This window comes from Corvus kubaryi, unplaced genomic scaffold (assembly GCF_017639235.1).
Source record: "Corvus kubaryi isolate FWS band 111438036 unplaced genomic scaffold, C.kubaryi_AGA036_p1.0 67, whole genome shotgun sequence".
NCBI lineage: Eukaryota > Metazoa > Chordata > Aves > Passeriformes > Corvidae > Corvus > Corvus kubaryi.
Genome location: NW_024582055.1, coordinates 7,062,947 through 7,070,250, shown reverse-complemented (window position 1 = coordinate 7,070,250; position 7,304 = coordinate 7,062,947).

Sequence of the window (7,304 nt, the reverse complement as noted above, 5' to 3'; positions counted from 1 at the left end):
TGACATTAACAAGTTTTAACATTTTGTTAGAGTATTTACTATGAGATGACACTTCAAGTATTCTATATTTCAACAAATTATTACTGAGGATGCATTTTGCTTTTGAATTCACGGGATGATGTTGAATTTAATATTCATTCAGAAGTACTTGGTTCAATTTACAATGACAACCAAAAAAAATGAATAATATATTTATATCATCTATTAATAACCATCCATCCATTTAAAAGTTCCATCCTAATGCATTCTGGAAATCTGCAAATTAATTATGCAAAACCCTGAATGAATATAAAATTGAAATGCTTAAGAATTTAAATGATGCAATTAAATGCTATTGCATGTATCTCAAAGTTATTTTCTTCTGATACTTACTCATCAATCTTAATTTCACTACCACCATTTAGAAACAGAATCAGCTCTTACATCTTGTCAAAATATTGGAAGTTTGAGCAAAGACTGTATTCTTTTTCCTTTGATTACACTATTTCCAGACATGAATTTAAAGTCTTTATTTAAACAAAAGTGGCCTTTTTAAAAGACAGATTACAACACTCATCAAAATAAGGAGGGTGAGGTCAGAAGACACCAATCCTTGTTCTTTAAAAAAACCCAACAAATCCAGCTATGAGAACTGGTCTCAATCTGCAATCACAGCTACCTAAAAATAGTAATTAAACTCTGTAGAGCTGGCAAATCAATACATAGCTAGTACTAATAAGTAAGATTTGCTGACCAGGCTGCCTGAGAAGCTCATATGTACATAAATATTTTTATTACTATTACAGTTAGTTACCTAACAATAGCCACTGAAGATCAGTTTTTTGCAAAAAAATAACTTACACTGTAAAATAATGATTAAATAAGAGGTCATGCAAACTCTATCCCAGTTAAAAACCAGCACAAAGGTGCAGAAATTAAAGCTGTTGAGTGTGTACATTAAGTGTGCAGCGAAATCTTCCGCCAGGTCAATTATTTTGAAAATGCAAAAAATTTTTGATTTGAGGGAAGAGCCAATTTTAACACCAACAGAGAAGGTTTATGGTCCTAAGGAAAAATACCTTGAAGTGTCAGGAAATCTTTGATTTGCTTATTTCTTTTTGCTTCACTAATATTAATGCTTTTGTATTAGGTCAATCATTTTGACCAAGGCCAAATTACTGTAGTAATTTAGTAATTTTTTAGGTAGTTCTTTCTTAGGTACTTTAAAACCTGAGCAATACAAAACTTTTTAGGAATATATTTTTATCAAAAGTTTAGCTTTTTCTGTGTATCACTTTAAATCAGCAATTAAGGGGAGCGAGACAGTTTAAAATCTCTTCATAGTGTAGACTGGAAGGCAACTCAGAAAACTAAAGAATGTTACCTTACTAAGTCACCCTTACTGTTGAACACATTGACCTGGAAATCAAGGTTTTGAGACAAAAACAAGAAAAACAGAAAATAAAAGTTCAGGTGAAGACAAACTTTAAGGTAGGCAAGGCTGAAATATTTTTGCTAGAAAAGTTTGAAAATACTGTGGTTTAAAGAATCTGATTTAAACTCTAAGGAGAATGTTTTGTTGAGGATGAAATTATTGAAACAATCATTTTGAAAAACAGCTTGAGAAGGATATCAATCTTATAGAAAATCGGGGTTTTTTCTGTATTGTTTTCCTTCTCTTTTCACGAACAACAGTAAAATACATGTATTACAGTACTGAGCTATCAGATTTGACTGGTTTTAAGGCAAATTTAATCTCATGAAAAATGTGGGGGGGAAAATAATTAGAAAGTGAAGGATTTTTTTTCTTAATTAAGTGGTTTTCATCAAATCATGCTTGTTTTGAGGTTGTATTATCTGGTCATATTTTTTAGGGCAAAATTCATTAATTATTTTTCATATATCCTTAAATAAAACCAGTCCAAGTCTATCCATACAAACATTCCTGCTTTTAAATTCTGAGAACCTGAGTGTTACATGCAGTTTTGCAGTAATACATGTTTTTTGGAATGTGTGATTATATCCTTACATTATGTTATATGTATCAGACAGAATCTACCATTTGGTCGAGGTGCTGACTGTGATTTTTTTGATAGCTGCTACTGAAGTTTCTGTATGACATTATTCAGCCTGGAATTTTCATTGATTAGTTATGGGGTTTTTTTTAATTCAGTAAAAAGAATGTGACTTTATTCTAATTCTCCGTCCATTTTGAAAGCTGAGCAATGAGTTGGGCAAAGTTTACAGAGCTGTGTTGTTGCTGATTAAAAAGGAGATGTTTTCTCTTTCTTTTTCAGTGAACAACAGAGGAGAGTACTGAAATATTTGGGAAGAGGAAGCCCTTTCCTAATATATGGATGTTGACCGAACATTGTAAAGTAGCATTGGACTCTACCGGAAAGGTAATCGATGTCCTGGTTTCAATCTTAACCAAAGTTCTGCAATCTCATCAGAAACACAGGAATAAATATTAACTTCCTTCCCCTTATCCCCTGACACCAAGGCTTTCTGGATGCAAGGCGTTAGCCTTTGCATTAGTTTATTGATCTTTTAATGTAGGATCTAACTGGCTTCAGGGGCACTATAAATACAATATTGCAGAAGTCCTGCCATATCAATATTCATTTATTTTTATTGATTAGTTGCCTCTTTTAAATTCTGGGTACTGAATTAATGGATGTTGAATAACTACTTCGATTAACGAAGCTAAAATTGGCTTTAACATCCCACACTAACTACAGAGATTTTTTCTATTACAAAGCTAATTATTTCTTTTTTTACGATCCACAATTACTTTCATAATTTGACTTATCCTTGGCACCTCAGTGGAAGCCACAGAGTAATGAAACAGAAGCTATTTATGAATGTTCGTTATTTACAGTATCACACAAGAACATACTCTAAGTCCATATTTAAACACTGGCATTAGTAGGTGAATTTGACCAAATGACTGTATTTCAGAAGGTGAAGTTTTAGAAGATTAATTTGAGGTGCTGGGGGTTTTTTTGACTGTTTTGGCACATTCTGTATGTGTCTTATTCAGGCACATCTTTATTAGTTATCAGATGAGATATAGCACAAGGTAGGTGAATACATTCATGACTATTTGTTTTGACAAATGGTCAAGGTGTCATAGTGGTGTTTTCGTTCCCATTTCCTTTATTGCACAAAAAGTTCCATCTCTATATATCTGACATTTGATTTTTATTGAACCATATCTTTTGGAAAAGATGTATTTTCCTTTCTTCCTTGGTAAATATAATGTGGGCCCATTTTTTTTTTCTGAGACTTCCCTACACAGAAAAACCCTAGTGGAGATGTACATTGGTAGCCCTCCATAGATGGCCTAGAGCCTAAGCATCAACATTATGAGAGTCACTAGGAATGTGTGTAAGAAGCAATTCATCACAAGGGAAAATAAGAAGCTTTTAAGGCAGAGAACTCCCATGACTGTATGGCAAACTACTTTGTTAGAGCTGCGTGGAAAATGTGACACAGAGTGGTGACTTCACACTGTTGAGGCATACAATCAGTGCCAGGCGACCAGCGGAGACACAGCAGGAGATGAGGACTCCAGGCTGTCAAGCACTTAGACTGTGAGGGTATAAAAACGCAGGGTTTCCTTTGCTTGGGGTCCCTCATCCGAGGCACCGAACTCGAGCTGTTATTTTTCTTATTGCAACATGATTAAATTATTTTAAGAGTCATGATATCTGAGTCTCCGCTGTGGGAATCCTGGGGTCAAGCCAATTAGGAAACCTGGTCTGGCTGTGAGTACAGAGTGCACAGGTGTGAAGGGCTCTCCATCCTAGTTGCAACAGTGACTCCAGAATGCCCAGACAGGCAAGTTTCCTTGACAGCTGCAATTCTAAGCTCTCAAGGTTTTCATTTATTTTCACTTGAGAAACAGCCCTGGTAAGGAATCTTTATCCACTGCAGTATTTGTTCGTGTCCTAGATTCTTTTGACTAACCTGAAACTGTTAGTGTTTTAATCATATTACAAAAATGCAGACTCATTTTGAATGAAAATTCAGGAGCTTGGATGTGTGTTCATGTATCAGATGTGTTGGGCTGAAGTTCTGTAGGGTTTGTGATAAGGCATTATCATGAGAGATTCTTTTACACAAAGAAACAAAACCATCACACCTAATCTTGATGGGTTTATTTAGACAGGAATCTTATATCAGACATCAAAGAGTATGACTTGATTTTCGTATATGTGTATTTATATTATTACAGTCCATTGTAATGAACATTTTTCCAGTGGGAAATAAACTTAGCTTTAAAGAAAAAAGAGGAAAATCTCAGATTGTTCCTATCTATTTAGTTACATTTTTGTACTTGTAATATTTAACTATCTTTTGTTATATTTTTATAGTCTTATGTTCTTAATTTTTTGTATTTTCACTTACATGACAGTATAAATGACATACATTTCACTCCCTGTGCAGGGCTAAAGTTATTTCCAGTTTATTCATGCATTTCTAGACTTCCCTGTTAAACAGGAATACTGAATTCTGTGGTGTTTTTCTTCTCAGTAAGTTGTTAGATTGTATTGCCATACTGCATGAAATGCTTTCAACTTATCTATATAAGTAGCACAGGCATGGGTTTGCAGTGAATATGGAGGTTATGTTGTGTTTTCTTGATTTGAACACACAGATGTGATGGCAAATACAGAGACTGCTATGGGAAACTGTCCTTAGGCAGAATTGAAGCAATAAAATGGAAGCACAAAGGCCTGTTTTGCAGACTGATGGTACATGAGTATCAAAATTTAGAAGGGCCCCAACAAGACCTAGGCATGTGCACTGGATTAACAAATAGAAACGGTAAGCTTTGGGAAAACTTTTGAAACATTTTCTTTTCCAAACACCACCATTTCACTTTTGCCTAGATCAGTTTCTACCACCTGCTCTTCCAGGAGGTGATTTTCCATGGCTAGTCAAATATCCATGGAGCAATACATGCTGAATCTGCTCCTGTACATAACCAATATAGTGGTACAGCAAACGACACACAATCAAATGGAATGGTGTAATGCTGGCAGATAAGGCACATCCTATCTTACAGATTGTCCCCAAAGAGGACATCTCCCCGACTCCCCCAACCAAGTTAAGTCACTTTACATGAGATAAGAATATGGTCTTTTAATTTCTCAAGTATCTTAACTCTTAGCTTACATCATTCGTGCCTTAGTACATGGCATGTTGCATTCTAGTGTAATGTGATTGATACAGGCTGCTTTGCACAGCTTCCAGTGACAAATTAGCTTGGGGAATGGGTGAAAAAAGATAATTTCTTTGATATTATTGTCAAAGAGAGAGTATTTTCTATAAGAACAACTGGTTTAAAGAATTATCAAGAACTGAAGAGGATTTGCAGTTATGTTAGACATAGGTCAAGAGTTTCGAGTTTTTGAAAATAGTTGACATTGATAACAGAAAGTATCTAAATGATAGTGTGTGTATAAGAGTGGGTTCTGCTGTGTGCATATAAATCCAATTCTGGCTTGCAGGTGTAACTCAGGCACAGGGGGTAGAAAGATGGAGCTGTTCTTGCAGCAGCTTTGCAAAACACAAATTCTCAACAGCTCCTGCTTCAAAGAGAGCATACCTGGCTCCCATTCCCCCCATTCCACGCACACAAACCCAGTGCTGTTCTGGCAACCTGCCTGTTAGAGAGCAGGGCACTCTAACTCTTTCCCAGACAGACACTCCCTTTCAGCTGCCTTTTATTCCTAAATCTTGGCCTGTTTTCAGTAAGAAAACTCACATTTCCTTCTAAATATCTGCTTGAATGTGTACCTCAAGAAAAAATAAACAACCAAACCCGAGCCATAGACAGATTAATTAAACCTTTCTGAATTTTATCATATTAATCTCTTTAAAGGAGTAAGTCCAGGAATTCATCACTGATATAGGATGTACAGACTTAAGCTTTTAGTTTGAAGTCTGTAATTTGCCTATTGAATAACATAAGCATTTCATTATCTTATGCCAGAAATACCCTGTTTATAAAGTACTGATACAGATGCTGCTTACTTTGTAGAGTGCTTTCAGATCTATGGTTTCTATGAGAGGATTAGTTTGTATTACTGTCTGCAAACCTACTTACATCAATCAAAATCCCAATCATACCGCCAGTAATTTTTAATTTTGGGTTTAATTCTTTAAATAAGGTCAGTTGTCTGTCAGTCTGCAGACAGCACCATAGGCACTGCTGTGTGTCTGAACCTTTGCCATCTCTTCCCAGCTGCAACTGCATGCTGTGGTGCTCCTCCTGCCTCCTGTTCCTGGGAAATCCTCCTTTCAATTTTAGTGAGTCAGACAACTGTTTCCAAAACAATCTTTGGATGATGGTTCTATAAGCAGTTAAGTGAAAAGAGAAGTCTGCTGTGCAAAGCTTCTTTGTTTATTGCTTTTGCTGACTGGCTGAAGGTGGGGTCACAGTAAGCTTGGAGAGCTTGATATAAATGAAATAATTTAACCAGAAAATACATCTTCAGAAACATCACTCTGCAAAATGCCACACTTAGCAATCTCACATTCGTACCTTTAATAATTGTCATTAAAATGTGATTATAAATAAATGAAAATGTATATGGTTTCCAGATTTATGCAACTCAAGCATATTACTACTGTAATTTTACATGAAAATGCACCAAGGTATTCTCAGCCAGCATCAAAATTAATGCATGAAAGCACATAATTTCAATTTCTAGGGTCATCACAACTTCACTGATATTGGGAAACCTCCCAGCGGCACAGAGCCATAAAACAGTGGCAACATTCTCTTGCTGCTGCTGGCACCAAGAGGGGTGGATGTTCAGACAAGTGCCCTTTATGCAGGCTCACTGATGCATGCCTTCACGTGAGCAACAGCAATAGTCTGTTTTAGGAAGTTCAAGGACATAGATTATCAAATGTTGTTTATATTGGCTAATCTAACGGTTAAATAAAATTTAGATGATATCTTCAATTCCTGTGCCAGGAACCAGGTATGGAAGTTAAAAAACTTTTGAATTTTAACATACTGTGTTATATGTCCAGTAAAGTGTGTGTAGGAAAGTGGATGGCTGTTCACAGACTTTTTTCAATAGCAAAAATTACTAACTTACAGACTGGAGATCAGAAGTCAAAGTTTGCTTCTGTAATGGACTGGGAAGAGAAGCAAAATTTTTGTGCAGGTCCGTAGAAACCTGTGCAGAAGAAATAAAAATGGCATCTTAGGTGTTTAAAAGAGGTCAAAGTACTTTTGCTTTCCTGTTGATCTCTGAACAAGAAGTAAGCTGGTTTGCTGCTCTTTTATCCAAGAGTAATAA